The sequence below is a fragment of the Mytilus edulis genome, chromosome 13, assembly GCF_963676685.1.
Source record: "Mytilus edulis chromosome 13, xbMytEdul2.2, whole genome shotgun sequence".
In the NCBI taxonomy this organism is placed as follows: Eukaryota; Metazoa; Mollusca; class Bivalvia; order Mytilida; family Mytilidae; genus Mytilus; species Mytilus edulis.
The window spans coordinates 53,468,607-53,488,515 of NC_092356.1; the positions used below are offsets into that span (position 1 = coordinate 53,468,607).

General features: G+C 32.4%; 1 long non-coding RNA gene across 1 annotated transcript; it reads left to right on the forward strand.

The window, feature by feature from the left end:
* The first annotated feature begins 952 nt into the window (after positions 1 to 952).
* Positions 953 to 5,973, forward strand: LOC139502260 (uncharacterized). Its single transcript, XR_011658764.1, has 3 exons — positions 953 to 1,231; positions 2,023 to 2,219; positions 5,501 to 5,973. It is a non-coding gene; the product is annotated as an uncharacterized lncRNA (long non-coding RNA).
* Positions 5,974 to 19,909: the final 13,936 nt, after the last annotated feature.

Sequence of the window (19,909 nt, forward strand, 5' to 3'; positions counted from 1 at the left end):
ACTAAAAGGTAAAAGGTTTGATGCCATTAAAACGTTCAATCCCGCTGCAAATGTTTGCACCTGTCCTAAGTCAGGAATCAGATGTACGGTTGTTGTCGTTTGTTATGTAATTTATACGTGTTTCTCGTGTCTCGTTTTTTTAATATAGATTAGACCATTGGTTTTCCCGTTTGAATGGTTTTACACTAGTAATTTTGGGGCTCTTTATAGCTTGTTGTTCAATGTGAGCCAAGGCTTCGTGTTGAAGGCCGTACATTGACCTCTAATGGTTTACTTTTATAAATTATTATTTGGAAGGAGAGTTGTCTTATTGGCACTCATACCACATCTTCCTATATCTAGTAGGAGTTTTCTGAAGTAAAGTAAAATTATTAACCAAATATTTCCAAACTAAGCTCGCAGGAGTTAGCAACTCAGTTTCAATATGCCATTTTAATCTATCAATGGCAATACAATACAAATTATGTTATACGTCATATCAGTTCCACGATGCAGACTTTTGAACTGTCGTTTTAGTGAAGGGCTATATATCTATTTTCTAAAGTTCTGTTCATAAGATTTGAACCGTTTTAGTTTTTCCCTCAATATAGGAGTAAAATAGACATGTGGAATTGAGATATTACGTATTCGTACACATATCTGACAATCGTTACATAGAGTGAATCAAAATTTATACTGGAATTCTGTTGAATATATCTAAAGCGCTAGAAGTCTCGTTTTCGAAGTCATACATGTGTAACCCTTTTCGTTCAGACCAAACGTCATACCGGTATATGAATGCATATATAGTTACCATCAATTTAAAAGGACTTATAAACATGGATTGCATTTATTGTTATACAGTACATTTGCATCTAAATCTTGTTATATAATCTTTACTTAAGATAATTATACATGCACCTTATTAACCTACAATCTCTACAACTTGACACTTTACATATTTATGAGTCTACTTCTGTTTTATGAAAAACCACCCAACTACCAAATTTACGACATGCATGGTATAGAAGAAAAGGTCCCAGAACGTGAATGTTCATACAAAGCAAAAAGCTAGACTATCAAGAGTTGTAGTTTTGCCGCGGTTACTTTCAGCAGCAACAGACAATTAATTGTTTCTAGGTCATTTACTTTGGATTAACGATGTCACCAAGACAAGTTTTAGTTCTATTTATCCTTGGAATTTATTGTAATATTTCTCAGGAGTATGCTTTAAACCGAATACAAGTTCAATGTAAGTATGTAATTATTGCATGCATCTTGACAAAACTTCCTGTTTTTCATTTTTAAATAGCTCAACTTGCAGTTTGTGAAACCAATTAACAAATATTATTGTATTATTGAATAGCATAAGTATTTGCATAATCCAGCAAGCTGTATGTAACAGTTGAACAGTAGCCAAAGCATCAATATAAACAACCCATATACTTGTAGTCACTAATGGTTTTATTTTCGCAAGAAAACAGAAAAAAAATATGATTACACACGCGTCATCATAACAGTATTACAAATTAATAAAATGTATACGTATATATGTAATATGAAATTAAACATTCAAAATGGAAGACGTTTTATTAAGGTAACTATGGTCAAGTCTGTATACATCTGTTTCTATGACCTTTAAAAGCTTGATATAGTTGCATAATTTAGAATGCAGGTTTGCATATTATACACTTGTTTTTCCAAATAATAGTATGAAGCCTAGAGATATTTGTAAAATTTTGGACTAAAGATAAATGTTCACTAAATAGTCCAATACAGTCTGCAAATATGTCTGGATCTTTCATATGCATTAGAATAAATTCAACCAAACAAAAAAGATAAAAGTTTAAACTTCCGCGTTTGAGCTTTTCAAAAAAAAATTTGACGAATATAATCCTGGTACCTTTAATAACTATATATGTAAATTGATAGCACATATTACAAATATCTCGAATCGATTCTTGATTTTGATAATCTCACAATTTTATAATTTGTAAGTATAAGTTACTAGTAATAGTAATTTGCTTGTTTTATTTTTAATAGTCAGACAACAAGTAATAAACAGACTTGTAGATGGAGTATATGATAATTTGTGCAGTTATTATAAGCAGATATGTGACTGCGTCAAAACTCGGCAATATTGTGTGGATCCATCTTGCTGCGAGCCATCACAATTTCCAGCCGGCGGAATGATTAGACCTAATATTACGACAGAGGATGACGACTGAGTTATTCTCAAGGTAAATAGGTAAAAAGGTACCAGGATTATAATATAATACGCCAGACGAGCGTTTCGTCTATATAAGACTCATCAGTGAAGCTCATATGAAAATAGTAAAAAGTCAAACAAGTACAAAGTTGAAGAGCATTGAGGACTCCAAATTCCAAGAAGTTGTGCCAAAATACGGCTCAGGTGATCTATGCCTGGGATAACAAAATCCTTAGTTTTTAAAAAATTTCAGCTTTGTAAACAGGAAATTTATAAAAATTACCATATACCTGATATTCATGTCTAGACAGAAGTGCTTACTACTGGTCTGGTGATAACATCGGGGACGAAACGTCCACCAGCAGTGGCACGACCCTATGGTGTAAATAATCAAAGGTACAAAGATTATAATTTAATACATTAAACATATGTTCGCTGCATCGTTTATATTCGTTGATTTATTTTATATATATTTAATTATATGTACAACAAAGCATAACATCTTTTTGAACTTTGACGTATCAAGACAGAACATTATATTAGTTGATATATAATTAAGAATACATATATGTATGAACCTATATTTTGCATTGAAAGATGTCATGTGTATGACGTTTTTACAGTAAATGCGTTTGATGTATCCTGTTTAGAATATTATTATGGGAAGACATTTTATATCTATTAGTTGAAATTAACATTGAACCAGCTATCAGTAACTGCAAGTTATCTTAGGCCGTGTTCACATTGACTCGGTGTTGTGTTAGTGTAACTCACACGTAAACTAAAGACAATTACGTTCCCATTGATAAAATCAATTTTTACATGTAGTTTAGATCATGTTTTGTCTACATGCAGTCGATAGTCAATGTAGACCTTGTGTAGGTTAAGTGTACACAAAACTTGACATTTAGAACATTATTTTTACCATGTATATTTAAGGAAGAAACGACTTTTGACTATTTATAACAATTATTAATAATATTTCTTTACAGACATTTTGTCTCAACTTTAAATATTCATTTGTTATATACAAAAAAACTTTACGTAGTTTTTATTAACCCCTTATCAAGACTCAAAGCATCATCATTGCCGAACACATAATTCATTTGAACAGGTCTTCCCGAATCGACTGGACGTACACCGAAATATTTGCCATTAGTCTTTACTCAAACAACGATTCACTCATAAATGCAACCAATGAACTTCAAAGGGGGTATTTTTTTTCTGAGTCAGATTCTTTTCTCGCAAACGTTTTTATTCAGATTTTTGCGATGCTAGCAATCAAATATCGTTTTTCATTATGTCCTAATTCGCCAAGCTTAACCGAACATAAATTATTTAGTCAATAAAACTCAACAAATGTATACTATAGGAATGAGCTCTCCTTGTGAGTAGCACACATTAATAACTTATTTTTTCTTCAAGCATCAAAACCATTTCATATATTAATTTTTCAATATTCATGCAAATGTTCATCTGCATCTAATAACTCATCCAAGACAATCACACAAATTTCCTCAATACAGCAAAGTCCGTATCGGAACTCCATCCAACTAAAAATCAAAATCAACAACAATCTACAAAACACAATAAAAACATTATTATTACAATTTATCATGTAACATCATTAAACTGTCTAGCTCAAATTTATCAAATGGGTGGGTAAGGGTTGGGGATATGTATAACGAAACGGAAGGTATGCTACTCGGAAAGGCAGAACGTCGAATAACTGGTTATAAACATATCTTTTATTTATAATAAGAGTCTACACGAGAATCACGATCCTACCCTCATACAAACGGGTAGGATACCTGCATTGCGACATATAATAGCCAATCAATTCTTACAATAACAAACCAGGTATGCAACCATGTGTTCATCAACACGTGTTGAACATAAACAAACACAGACATGTGCTTCCGATACTATTAATAAATATATATACAGTCGACTCTCGTTATGTCGAAGTCATCCGGACCATAGAAATATTTCGAGATACACGTAGTTCGACTCAAACGAACACCGGAAGTTCGACAATCTAAGGGACATAACTGTTGCTTAGCTTGGTAAAGCTAAAATAAATACGGGTGAATATGGCAAGGGGGTCGATATTCTCGTATCAGATCGATGTATTTGTATGTCACAGTCTTTAATTATTATAATGACTTTTATTTTTACTTATTCAATTGTTTCAATTAAAAAAAAAAATCCTATGGCTTTTCCAAGAGAGTAATTTCCAATCGACAGTTTCGTAATTCAGGTCGCTAATAGCTGACAAAATTGTGTATTGTTGGATACAAGAGATTTAAGAAAATTTTGATTTCTATTCATTTTGTTTTATCTCAGTCTTTCTTTTCAAAAGAATATATAACAAGATTAAAGACGCCGTTTGAGTAGTTTTTAGGTGATCATCAACGGAAGCCATAATCCTCACTTTATACACACCCAAGCTCATTAGTGTAAATCACAAATTAATTAGTTTGTAAACAATTTAAATACTTTTTCATGTATCACTAATTATTTATAAAAATTTATATATAAAAAAAAAAAGATTAACAGATAATCTTAGGTATACACTCACGGAAATAGCATGTCATAAATCAATACAGTGGTCAGCTGTGACCGGAAATTTAATTACACGTGTATTGTCAGATTAACTCTTCCATCAATTTAAATTTCGAGTCAACCGAGTTCGAGACAACGAGAGTTAACTGTATTTAACACTATAATGTATGGGGAAACTCTGGATTCAGAATATTTGTTTTTATCATCTGTATGACCAGATTTTTTTTTATCAAACTGGAATACCCTTTTTGAAGTCAAATTGTCGTTCCCTAATTGCTAGAAAAAGTTATCCGAAAATATTGCATTCGGTTCTACGTAATGAACATTTAAATGACACTGAGTTTACAAGTGTAAACAAATCTTATGTACAGGTAATTAAACAGGGTGTTTGGATGTGAACAAGTTTAATGTGAAACCAGTGTACATTACATTAAACTAATTGTAAACATGTTTACTTTACATAGCGTTTGGTGTGAACACGGCCTTAGCGCGATACTGTGTGTCGTTTTGTGAGTTATTGGTTGTGCTCGGTTTGATCTGATTGTCCAAGCTCTACTGAACGGAATCTGAAATTTTTTCTTATATAATGCTTTTACACCCCTGTCATATATAAAGGAAAGTATTTTTAACCCCACAGTAAACTAGGTGACGATCACTTCCAAAATCACTCGAATAATCAATCGATCAATATATCAATGAATCAAAACATGTAATAACTGTTAAATTTGTTTTTTTGTCATTTTACAGGTTATAATTTTCTTCAGTCACCTGCTTGATGTAGTGGATATACGAACTACAATGGCTTGCTTTATGTAGTGGTTATACATGCCACAACCGCCTGCTATATTTAGTGAACATACCTACTACAATAACCCGCTTTATATTGTGGACTGACCTACTACTATCAGCTGCTTTATGAAGTGGACATACAAACTACAACCGCCAGCTTTATTTAGTGGATATATATAGTATAACTGCCACCTTTATTTAGTGCACAAAAATACCACAACCGCTTCATGTAGTGGATATAAATACTACAACCGCCTGCTTTATGTAGTGGGCATACAAACTAAAACCGCCAGTTGTATGTAGTTGAATACCTTTTACAACCTCCTGTTTTATGTAATTGACATACCTGCTACAACCTCATGTTATCTGTAGTAGACATATGTACTATGGCTACAATCACCTGCTTTATAAAGTCAACATATCTACTTAAACCGCCTGCCTTATGTTGTGGACATACATATCACATCCTCCTACATATAATTCCCGAACCCCAAAAGTGTCAATCTCAAATTCCTGCAAAAACAAAAGGCCAATTCCGACAACATAACTGTTAATAAAAAAAGGTATTCTTTAACTTCGCTTACGCTGTGCAGATGAGGTATCCTCATTCAAAGTTTGATACCTTTCTTAACATATAATGCAATGAAATTCTACGGTTACACCACTTACCATTCGTCGACGCCTTATCCTTCCGTTAAAGATATTCAAAATATTTTATAAAGGCTTGTTTAAACCCGCTGTATTTAGTTGTGCCTGTCCTAAGTCAGAAACCTTATGTTTATTGGTTGTCGTTTGTTGTTGTGGTTCATAAATGTTTCTCTCTTCTTGTTTTTATATTGATTAGACGGATGGTTTTCCCGTGTCAATGTATTTCCACTAGTCATTTTTGGGCTCTGATTTCTTGTGCTTTATGGTATATTTATGTATTCCTGTATGTAATGTTTGCTAATATGTTTTGTCGATATGCCTTTTTGTGCTTCTTTGTGATATATTTCTTTGTTTTTATAGTGATTATTTGATGCGACTGTTATACAAGTGAGAGGTTTAGATAGATTTAAAACCAGGTTTAATCCACCATTTTATACAAAAGAAAATGCTGTACCAAATCAGAAATATGACAGTTGTTATCCAGTTTTCTATAAAGCGTTTTGATTTGATAGTTTTTCATTTCTTTGCCATGCATTCACTATCAGATTGGGTTTAACTTGATATTTTCCCTCTCTTTCTTTGCATTTGCAAAAGCTAATAGATAATGCTCATGTGTGAATCTTAATACATCATAGTGATGGTTTTGGTGTACATTTACAATTGACAAAGATAATACACTGTGACAATTGCCCATTCTGTCATAAGTTGTTCCTTTAATCCACTTATAGCTAGTTTTAAGTTGATCTAATTTTTTATTCATACCGATTACATTATGGAATAACTGACTATGCCATAGCTATTCACCAATAACCAATAAGCAAAGTACAAGGATGTAAACAGGAACATCAGTCAACATCAGACAAAACCAACACATCATTTAAGGCTTATATAACAAAAAAACAGGTTTACCCCACTATATTTTCTCAAAATTTCATTAAGCAAGTCAGTAATATGGCAGTTGATTTCAAATAGTTGGTTTTTATGTATATTGCATGGCCGTTATAATTTGTTGCACTCCAGTATGTCTGTTGTTCCTTTGTTTTCCTCTTATAGTTGACGTGTTTCTCTCGGTTTTAGTTTGTAAACCGGATTTGTTTTACTCACAGTTAATTTAGGATTTTTGACCAGCGATATAATACTGTTATCTTTTTAAAGTATTAAAGGCATTGAATATATAACAAATTGTTCAAGATTTCAATAGAGAGAAAACATATAATAACATTAAATGACAACGTCTTTGACAGGCAACAAAGCAATGTGGGACAGGCAAATAATATATTAGATTATGTTAAACATATATGTGAGTCAATTAACCCTCTTTTTAACTGGCGAAAGTGGTGAAATATTACACCAATAAAACAAACTGTAAATTTTTTATCTTGAAAACAATTGAAAAAGATTGAGCAGACCATTTCAGACTTATCAACTGAGGTAAATTCAGTACTGTTCAGACGGTTTGTTTGTCTGAACAGATCTGAGGTAAAGTTTCAAAATTAACAAAAAGACAGAAAATGACTTAATAATCTATTGTTCAGTATTTTAAGAGCTGTTTAGTGTTACAAGACAGTTTCAAAAAAATATCAGCTAACTAGTGAACTTCCATATCGATTAAAAATATAAGTATTCATAGATCTAGAGTCGGAACCGATAAAGACTACGGTGTATTCGAATATATAAAGTTGATACCTAAAAGCCTTAACTCATTGAAAGATATGAAATCAGTAGTGATAAAATTTAACGTATTCAAAGATAAAAAATCACTGTAGTTAAAGACTATGCTTAATTGATAAACGTTCAAAATAAGTTTATTCAAATGACAAATAAATTAACAAGGTTCGTATCTTTAAAAAACACATATCCAGGAATAGATTAATTACCTCAGCCGTATTTTGGACTTTCGGGCCCTCAATGCTCTTCGTTTTTGTACTTGTTAGGGTTTATAATTATTTTGATCTGAGCGTCACTGATGAGTCTTATTTAGACGAAACGCGCTTCTGGCCTATTAAATTATAATCCTGGTACCTTTGATAACTATTTACACCACTGGGGCGATGCAACTGTTGGGTGGACGTTTCGTCCCCGAGGGTATCATCAACCCAGTAGTCGGCACTTCGATGTTACATGTAACATGAATATTAATTATGTGGTCATTTTAATAAATTTTCTGTTGACAAAACTTTTATGAAAAACTGAGGGTTTTCTTATCTCAGGACTAGATTACCTTAGCCGTATTTGGCACAACTATTTGGAATTTCAGGCCCTCAATGCTCTTCAACTTTGTACTTATTAGGGTTTATAACTATTTTTTATCTGAGCGTTACTGATGAGTCTTATCTAGACGAAACGTGTGTCTGGCGTATTAAATTATAATACCTGTACTTTTGATAACTATATATCGCCATACAATCTTACTCCTAGAGACATCTTTTATCGTCTGCAGGAAATACCACTTTTCATGTCTTTGATGAGACTTGAGATAAAAGTCGAGATATCTCGTGTGGTTGTTTCTCCTATGATGTTTAGACGTCGTAATAAACGGTTTATGTCTCTTTCAAAGATATATTTTGTTCTATATGATGTCAGCAAAATAATTTATTTCAGACTTTTTGCAAAAATACTTAACGTACTACTTATTGAATTTCTCACATGAAGATCTGATATATGAAATCAAGCGGACCACATAATGATCATGCAAAGTAATCAACAACAGCTGGGAAAGTATAAGTCAGTCAGGAATAAAACACAAGCAAAACAATTAATGATCTATTTATAAACATCCATTCTTCATGTAAAACTGATTTATGGGTTTATTATTTTCCGACATCTTTAACTAGCAAGCTGGTATCTGTATCAAGGCAGTGCTTTGTCTCTTATTTTGTAATGGATAATCTGGAGTCAAAAACATAATGAGATACAAGACATGCGACATATCTTATGATAAAAATTTGCAATTTATTACATGTTTGTTTTAAATTAAACAAATGGACTTCGTGTTACGTCATGTGTGCTGAAAACCACAACCAAAATGTCCTGCATATAGAACCAGGAAATGACATGATTACCTACATGTATGATAACGATCAACAGGAGACCAAGGACGGGGAGGAAAATAATGAAAGGATAGTAGTTGCTCTTCCTCTTGACTTTTTTGTCAAATAATCCGAATTCTGTAGTTTTATCAATGAAGTGTCAATGAAACGTTTGCCTGCTAACTCATACTTTTTTTCATACAAGCATTTTTAGAAGTATAATTGAATAACATACAGTTTTAAAGGCAATTTGTAAATTTGTTATTACATTCTTGTTACTTATCATATATTTTTAATAATTTTTTTTATAGAAGAGAGGAGTAAATGCTTAATGTCTGAACAATCTAGAAAGAATGTTTGTCGCAATTTTTTAATGGTCATATCTCACAAATATTTTGTAAACTATCAATTTTAAATAGCGTTTTAAAAAGCTGATATTTTGAGACAAAGGAGCCATCATCCTTAATAACTGTATCGGTTGCAGATATTTTTCAGCATCAGTGAAGTCGAAACTAAACAATAGCATTCTATTTGCATGATTTATATAAACTGTTATATGGTAAACTTCAAATATATGCTTAAGTTTATATCATACATTACCCACAATTACAAGACCTTGACATTGGACATATTTATGTCGTCTCTAGTACTTTTTGTCTCATATTATTTACAAGCACACATGTGATAAATTAATGTTTACAATAGTCTGTTGATATAAGAAGACGTCCTTGTACCTGGATCGTCGCGTAAAGTCACCACTAGCTACAATTATTCACAGCTGTTTATTTACTGCTTAAAGCTATAGCCGCAAAAGACAATTGTTGTCTGTAAAATCCTTGGTTTGATAAACGATGACAACAAATCAAGTTATATTCTTCTTTTTTCTGCAGATGCAATGCAAATTTTTACATGATCATGTTATACAAGTGTTAGGCCAAGGCTAGAGGTTTGTGTACACTGTAAATGAAATTCTACTAATCATGGTTCGCCCATTTTTACATAGGGGTTTAAATGTCAATCTATGGTATCCATAGGATCTCTCAAGAACAAAAACCCGGCACATAAAGGGGGTACCTAACACTACAGGGAGATAACTCTGTAAAATCAGCAGAAAGTTTTAATGACGTTGTGTTCATATGGGAATATCCAGCATCTCAATGATCAAAATAAGTGTTTGTCAAACTGCTATATAACCAGTGTATTTTTTCTGATTAAACGGGTGGTTCAAAGTTTTTGAATTTTTTATATTTTTGTCAAAGGGTCAAAGTTAATACTCTGTCAAAATTTTAAGAAAATTAAACGAGCCAAATTAGTTTTAGTTAAAGTGTTAGGTACCACCTTAATTAAACACTAATATCTGAAGCTAAACAAAAGTCATATCTTAAGTAGAATGATTCTTATCATTACACTACATGGTTACTTCTGTTTTATGTATATTATTCCAACAAAGCAGGCCGATATACCAAGCATACATACTTAACATATCTTTTATAGTGTCAACATTGTAAATATTTAGAAAAAGCCATTAGTGTATATGGAACATTGTCATTAGTTCAAAGGAAATAATTAAATAATCGTGAAATGCATACTACAAACTACGCGACGGCTACTTGTTACTAAATTCAAATATAAAAACATCTTTCACGTAACTATTTAAATGTGTGTTTGACATAATAGAAAATATTTATATGCATATTATAAGCTATGTAAAGGATTTTAAAATATTCTGATTAGAAAAAAATTCACATATATGTATATTATATTAGCTACCGAACCATATGAATATCAAACTCACCGAAAGAACTGTTCAATCTGACGATACACATTTGAAGACCCTATTTGAGGCTAACGCTACATATATATTCTTCTGTTGGTTATATCTGCGAATTGTTAGAGGAAATATCAAAAGAAGAGACACAAATGGATTTTAAACTTATCTATCGAGAAGAGTGATAAAAATTATCTGTACACAAATATAAATCAACCAAATTACTTTTGTTATAAAAATACGAATTAACGAATATACAGACCCTGGTAAGATAAAAGGAGGAAGGCTCATAAAACCTGATAGAACCAACAGCTCGACTATATCAATCAACGTAACTATAACGACTTGAAAGTTTTTAAACCCATCTTGTATTTCTGACTTGGCACAGTAATACAATATAAAAGATGGACAAAAAATACCAGAGGGACAGTTTAACTCATATATCGAAAATATACTGACAACGCCAAGGCTAAAAAGAAAAAGACAAACAGACAATCAATTGTACACATGACACAACATAGAAAAATAATGAATAAACATCACGAACTTCACCAAAACGTACGATTGTGACACTTTTTTCTTGAATAGCGATGATACGGTACCTTACAGATTGATATGTTTTAGGATATAAATGCAATGACCGAGTCAAATTAAACATAAATTAACCTGATTTCTCGAAGCACCAGCAGCATACATCTATATTTCAAGAATATTTATCGTTTAATTATAAAACTTTTGATGTTACTCGTCTTCTGATTGGCTAAAAGTGGTGTGTTATCAAGTCATAGACATAATTAGATTAGAAGTACGAGTGTTATCTAGTGTGCAACACATTGTCGATGTCATTTTTCAAAGATTGAAAAAAAATATAACCGTCATTCCTTCAATAAAAAATAAAAATCAACACACAAAATGGACATTAAGAACCAAATCCGGAATGCTAATAAAGAGAGACAAAATCTTAGAATTAAGTACACTTTATATCTTTTGTTGTTTTTTTTAAGGTTAGAAACTATTTCTACTAAATTAGTCTCGAAAATAAAATATCTCTTTATATATGGCATCTTTTACTGTAATTTTGTATTTCTACATGTAAAATGAACGTGGAGTAGTAAAACATATGTTTTAATTATGATAAGACATATTTTTACATTTATCTGTCACTTTAACATGTTCTAGTTATTAATCCCTTCTGTGAAAGCATCAAAGTTTAAGACAAGAGTCACATTGCTCCGAGGTATCCTACATACTGAAGTTGTAATTTCGTTCCAACTAAAAACGGATACCTCAACTTGTGTTTTGGAAAACACAATGTCACAAAATAAAGTTTTCATTAGTCAGTTGTTGTAGAATGTATTGAATGATCATATTCTGCATGATTATGTATCATACAATTTTGTCTTGTCATGTTTTCGTATAAGGGATTATTATTTGAAACAGTTTCACATATTATAATTGTTTCAATCGTGCATGCGTTCTATATTGCTTGATTGAGAGTTATCTAGCTATGACGAAGTTGTACGTTTGGTACCCATTGTTATTTCACTAGTAAATATATAGCTAGTCTAGTTCACATTGCGAATCATACTTAAGAAGCTGCGTGTCTGTCTCAAAAAGAGGCATCATTAATTTACTGATGTTCAAATATCATTAATCAAAGAAGAAAACAGGATCGTCATCAGTTGTCTTCAGATCCGACTTACGGGGAATGGAATATCTACATAAATAAGACTCAAAATCAAAACGAATATGATGGTCAATATTCCGTCTGTACCCAACGATGAGTGTCTCTAGAAAATACAATGAAATGAATTAATCGCAAATATAAATTATCAAATATCTACGATTAATACCGCAGATATTCGGCAACTAACCCCTGGGACCGGTAACAAGAAGCATTCTAAAATCTTACGAACGTCTAAAGAGAGTCTTTAGATTCAAGAGTGTAACAAGACGCAACCCAGACCTATCTTAGAATGATTGACCGCCATTAATGTTTTAAAAAAGTGCATGATTTAAGAACGATTCTTACGTCTACCTTAAAGCGATCTTACTAATTCCGCTAGAGTGTCATACAAGTGAGAGGTTTAGCGGTTTAGACAAGGTTAAATCTACTATTTTATTACATTTAAAAATGCCTGTAGCAAGTCTGGAATATGACAGGTGTCATCCATTCGTTTGATTTTGCCATTAATTTTGATTAGGGACTTTCCGTTTTGAATTTTCCTCGGAGTTCAGTATTTGTGTGAATTTATTTTTTGTTAGAAGGCACCAGACCACAATTAGTTCTCTTTGGTCGTGGTCTTTAGTCATTATATAAGGTATTTCTTCCTACGTATTCTGTCTATTGTTTTATTTAAAATGTTTAATATTTGAGTGGTCCAATCAGTTGCAATAAGTACAAAATGTGAAAAAAACATTATTGTTGAAAAAGAAGGTAGTGATTTTGCCGAAAATAAGTACGGTAGAAATTAGCCATCGTCATTTTATTAATATTCAAGATTCAAATCCTACCATTGGCATGCAAATTTGGCGCTTAAAAGGAAAAGCTCTAATGGCTTGTCTTGGGACAAGCATATTTTATTAGAATGATAATGGTCTATATTAGACCGTTGGTTTTCCCGTTTGAATGGTTTTACACTAGTAATTTTGGGGCCCTTTATAGCTTGTTGTTCGGTCTGAGCTAAGGCTCCGTGTTGAAGGCCGTACTTTAACCTATAATGGTTTACTTTTTAAATTGTTATTTGTATGGAGAGTTGTCTCATTGGCACTCACACCACATCTTCCTATATCTATATATAAGCAGTTAAATTCATTTCATGTTTGTCTAAGTCGGATGTATCTATTGTTTGTGTTGGTTTATGTATGTATCAGGGTTTTGTTTTCTGTAATTAGTTAATACAACAGTTTTATCATGTACATCTTTTATATTCATTTGATAAAATTTACTGTTTGCAATACCATAAATTGTTCTAAATAATAAGGATGTTCTTATCCCAAGCAGAAAACCCTAGCCGTATTTGGCACAACCTTTTTGAACTTTTGATCCTCAGTGCTGTACAGCTTTGTACTTGTTTTACCTTTCGAACTTTTATATCTGTGCGTCACTGGTAAGTATTATGTGGACGGCGCGTTTCTGGCGTATTGAATTTTAAACCTGATGCCTTTTGTTAGCTATTATACATGTATTTCTTTGTCTTTGTCATTAAAGTGCGAGGTTTTGGCATGCCACAAAACCAGGTTCAACCCACCATTTTTTTCTTTAAAAATGTCCTGTATCATGTCAGGAATATGGCCATTGTTATATTATAGTTCGTTTTTGCGTATGTTACATTTTAACGTTGTGTTTCCGTTGTGTCGTTTGTTTTCTCTTGTGTTTGAGTGTGAACTCACATTACTATAAAACGTGTCACGGTACTTTTCTATCCAAAATTCGTGTATTTGATTTTGATGTTATATTTGTTATTCTCATCGTATTTTGTCTTATGCTTAGTCCGTTTCTGTGTGTGTTACAATTTTATGTTGTGTCGTTGTTCTCCTCTTATATTTAATGCGTTTCCCTCGGTTTTAGTTTGTTACCCCGATTTTGATTTTTGTCCATGGATTTACGAGTTTGGAACAGCGGTATACTACTGTTGCCTTTATTTGAAGCGTTGCAAATTTTTCTGTGTGACGTTAACATTCTGGTCAACTGATGTACGTCAAACGCGTGATTCCATGTCAGAGTTTATGTTAATCTAACCATGTGCATGTCGGTTAAGGATTCGGTACTTGTACTTACAATATTTAAATCATTATGCATACATTTAACATACATTAACTAAATATAACGATATAATTTAATTTCGGATGTAACGCGTCTTCTGATTGGCTGACGTTATTTTTGTTATGAGCCCGTAGACATAATTTAGTCATGTGACCGTGACGTCATCAACGTTTTTTCATGGTTTCTACGGTTTAAAATGGAATTTAGAATTAAAATGTGGGGCACACTGTTAAATAACCCGCTACGCATAAATTTTTTATGTTATTTCTTTATAGACAGAAAAAATGTTACAGTCATTCTTTAAAAAAAAGTAATGAATGAGGTTGTTAAATTTGATATATGCTTATTTGCCTCTTTGATAAATACTTGTTTGTTTTTATTGTGTTTGGGGTGATCACACAATGTTGAATGCTGTGTCCCTAATTTTGACATTATCACCTATCATGTTTGTTCCCGCATCGTTATCAATATAATGGAATTTGATGCGACTGTCATACAAATGAGATATAAATAGTTATAAAACCAGGTTCAATCCACAATTTTCTCTATATGAAAATGCCTATACCAAGTGAGGAATATGACAGTTGTTATCCATTCGTTTGATGAGTTTGAGCTTTTGATTTTGCCATTTAGTTAGAGACTTTCGGTTTAAAATTTTCCTCGGAGTTCAATATTTTTGTGATTTTACTTTTTTCACGATACAATTAAAAAAGTATTCATAGATACCAGGATTGAAATTTAAAATTTGTGCAACACGCGCGTTTCGTCCACAAAATACTCATCAGTTGCGCTCGAACTACTAAGTTAAAAGACCAAATAACGTATGGAGTTTGAGAGCATTAAGGGCTAAAAACTGCAAAATGTTTTGCCAAAACAGCTAAGCGATAATTCAAAAGAACCTCACCTAAAATATGTTTATTCATTAACAACTTAAGAATAAATTTTCATTATTTGCAGGTATTTTACTTTCCAAACATAGTGATACATAATAGTCATTAACCTTGTTGTAAACTACTTAACCTGACATGTTAGGTAACTTTATAGTTCTTTGATGACCTATATAAAATAAATTTAACCACATTTTAGGCCGCCCTGTCTGTCTCATTATTAGCATAGCAAATATACAGACTCAAAGAAAAATTCAGAACAGACAGTCATCTATTAAATGACAAGGTCAAAAGCTCAAACAGATGGAAAACAACTGTCACATTCTTGACTAAGTGCAGGCATTTTCTTATGAAGAAAAATGAGAATTAAACCCTGTTCAACATTCTCATTTGTAGGACAGTCGTGTAGAATTCTTACTGAAGTTTATAGTTTCGCTGAACATAGCAGTCAAACATAACGTTTGCAGACGTACATTTTCTAAAAGCATAAATTTTAATTCTATTTGGACCGAGAACGAATAGCAATATTTCACTGGACAATATTATGAAATTTAACAAAGACAAATATTTAAAGTGTGTCATATCATTAGTGAACAATGTCTACAGGTAAGGTCCCAAGATTTAACGACGGATTTGCAATCTCCACCACCCCACCGAGCCTTATACAGAAATCGAATCAGATGGAGAAAGAGATGGGTTATCTATAGTTCACCTTATTGCCGTTAGATTATATTTATGTATATTTTCTATCTGATGTTTGACTGCTGGTACCATCTTAATGTTTTGATGGGTACCAACTCTCCCTTTTTCCGATGTAGTCGGTATAGTTTCGGTTTGTGCCCTTTGAACTTAAGGACGCTTAACTATGGCAACAAAATACGCATGCTCGAAAATCCTTTCTGTGATTGGACAAAATGCTGTCATGGTGGGTGATTTGGTTGTGTTTGAAAAAACGTCTCGTTAATTATGTCGTGATGGAAGCAAGTGAAAAACTTTAAATATTGGAACTAGATCTTACAAAGATTTATATTTTTATTAAAATAATTGTTTCTCCAATAGCTCTTTGCATCCGTGACAGCTGTTTATTCGGGATAATTATATAATTTTTAATGTAAACTTTGTTGTACGAACTTACATGACTTTTAGAACGCACCTACGCATGTGAGATTTCCGCGGGTTTTTGGTGAATGTAAATAGAAAGATACGAGGACCGAGAATACTGAACACAAACAGAGAAAACGTTATTTAAATGGTATCTTTGTGCTTCTGAAGGTTATCGAAATGATAGTTTTAAACATATACTCAAATTTAAATACGTCGGATATCTTTTTTAAAGATAGTTCTTGTTAATATAAGCATTGAAAATGACAGTTGTTATCTTTTAGTTCGTTTCTGTGTGTGTTGCATTGTCGTTTTGGTTTTTTGTTGCACTTCCGTGTTTCTGTTGTTTCGTTGTTTTCACCTTATAGTTGATGTGTTTACCTCACTTTAAATTTGTTACCCGGATTTCTTTTCTTCCAATCGATTTATGACTTTCGAACAGCGATATACTACTGCTGCCTTTATTTACTATCGATGAGTAAGAAAAAAGAAGGAGAAAGGAGTAGGTCCGGTAAGACCCCTTTTTGGCCCCAAAATATAAAAGTTTTACAAAATTGTTAAAATGTAAACTTTTAGTTATTAATTGGACAGTTGAATTCTTCTGCTACATAAATATGGGCTGTTTTTGACAACACAATGCACATATATCGGGTTGTAGCACCATTAAGTCATGCTAAATTACTGAAATCTTCAAAATTCTATCATTTTAGTTAAATTTTAGACGGTTTCCTTGTAAAACGAAAGTGGCCGCATTCGTGTTCATCCTTAATATTGAAATGTAAGTTGTATTTTATGATAATACATAACATTATATAAAGGTTGTGGATGAACACGGATGCGGCCACTTTCATTTTTGACAAAAACCATCTGAAAAGTGACGTTTTTTGGCATATTTGAGAGATTTTTCATATTTGAGCTTGAATCGGATCGTTTTTAATGACTAAATCAGTTAAAATCTTTTACTTATACTAATTAAATCAAGTGAAATAGACACTTAAGTCTTTAAAAAGTGGTCAAAATCTTTCGTGAGATGAAACTGAAATTTGAAGCCAAAATGAGTCATTACCGGACCTACTCCTTTCAAGCTCCTAATTGCTGATTTAATAAGTATTATAAACTTTACTGACTTGTACTAGTTTATCATGATTGCATAAGAATAATGCATCTATTTAATGCTTAATGATATAAACTGTATATAATTGTTCATTTATCAAGCTAAATGAAAGAACAAACATAAATATGTCTAATAAAGAAAATAAATTTTCACTCACAGTTAATCAAAGTGTGTTTACATGTATGTGCGGTTTCCTATTTTTACTTTTATCTTGTATATATAATCATCATTCTTAAGGTCTAACATAACAACACGTTTACATATATAACACTCAGCTGTTATGAACACAAAACAAACCTTTTCTTTCAATGTCTACGTAAATAACTGATTGATTGGTGGTTGTTTAACGCCTAACGCAAATACAATAAATAAGCATCACCATACACAATTTATTGACATATTACAATTTTATACCTTGTATATTACTGAATCAACGAGTCATCTTTTCAAGACTGCTGTTTTTGCAAGAAAAAAGTTTGTAGAATGAAATGAAACCGTTATCACAGTATATTTGGAATCTGGACAGATTAGTCTTTGATTTTACTCAATACTGCATGCATGTTTGATTGACAATTAGCAACCAATGTTGCGATTCAATTACTAATAGTACATAGCAACTTTACAAGAGAGGAAACAATAGTTAACTGATGTTTCAATCCCATAAATCCAAATAAAATGTACAAATGAGGGAAAAATAACCCTTGAGGAAATTTCATGAACTCTATACGAAGTGATTACAGGGGCGTTGACAATGCGAGCATGTCCTGTCTATGCCAGCATCTTCCTTCTTGCAGGGAACATGACATTATCATGATATACGCATGCGCCAAAAAGATATGGCAGTGAAAACTTTCAGGTTAAAATTTATAGTGATTTTTGGATTTTAATAATGGTTATCAGTGATGCCACGCCGTAAAAAGAAAACTCGAAATAGAGCACGAAAGTATTTTAGTGATTCTTCATCGTCGGATCAACGAAGTTTTAGTGATGAAAGATTGTGTACACAAGCAAAAGACAAGGTACATTTAAATAATAGTGAACACAATTCAAGTACAAGTACTAGTAAAGGCAATACCATAAATAACGACATGCATAATTCTAGTCAATACACACCTATGGCTAGTACGCCGAATATGAACTATCCACAAAACTTTTCGTCTTTCCCACTACAATCTATACCCCCCTATATACCACCTCCGATTTCACCTAGCATTGAAATGTCCCTGAGAGAACTTTGCCAGAAAATGTCAAATGTAGAAATGAAATTAACAAAATTAGATCGAATTGAGGAGCGTTTAGAAACCATGGATAAACAATTTAAGTATGTAGATTCTGAAGTATGTGCCTGTAAACAGAGACTCGATACGCTCGAACAAAGCGCCCAATTCCTATCGAATGTACATGATGAATATGAAATATTAAAAGGACGCATAGATACCCTCACAAGTGGTATTGAATCAACAAAAAGCTTAAAAAACAAGGTCCTAGACATTGAAACGCAAAGTTTAGAATATAACTTGTTATTTTTCTCAATTGACGAAGAACCCATTGCAGAAGAGACAGATAGTAAGGAGGCCGGTCATGTGATAGGGGGGTCACTACGAGATAATGAAAACTGTATGGAAAACTTTTTGAAATTTTTAGAGAAGGAAATGAAATTTGAAGATGCAAAAAGCTTTAAATTGGAAAAGGCGTACCGACTCGGGAGACGTAAAGATGGGGCGGATAAACCGAGGCCAATAGTGGTGAGATTTAGCAGCTTGTCTGATAGGTCAAAAGTGAAAAATGCATCGAGAAGATTAAAGGACTCGAAATTTGGTATAAGCCCTCAATACCCTCGTGAAATAGTCGAACGAAGGAGAAAACTTGTCCCTATAATGTTAAAAGAGCGGAAAAAGAAGAAAACGGCATATATTGTAGGTGACAAATTGTACGTTAACGGAGAATTGTGGGAAGGATAGGAAAAAGCAGAGTGTGATGAAAATGTGCCTGATTTACGAAAAGATGTTATTAGTATCTGTTCTTGGAATATTTCTAAAGGTTTAGTTCGAAAA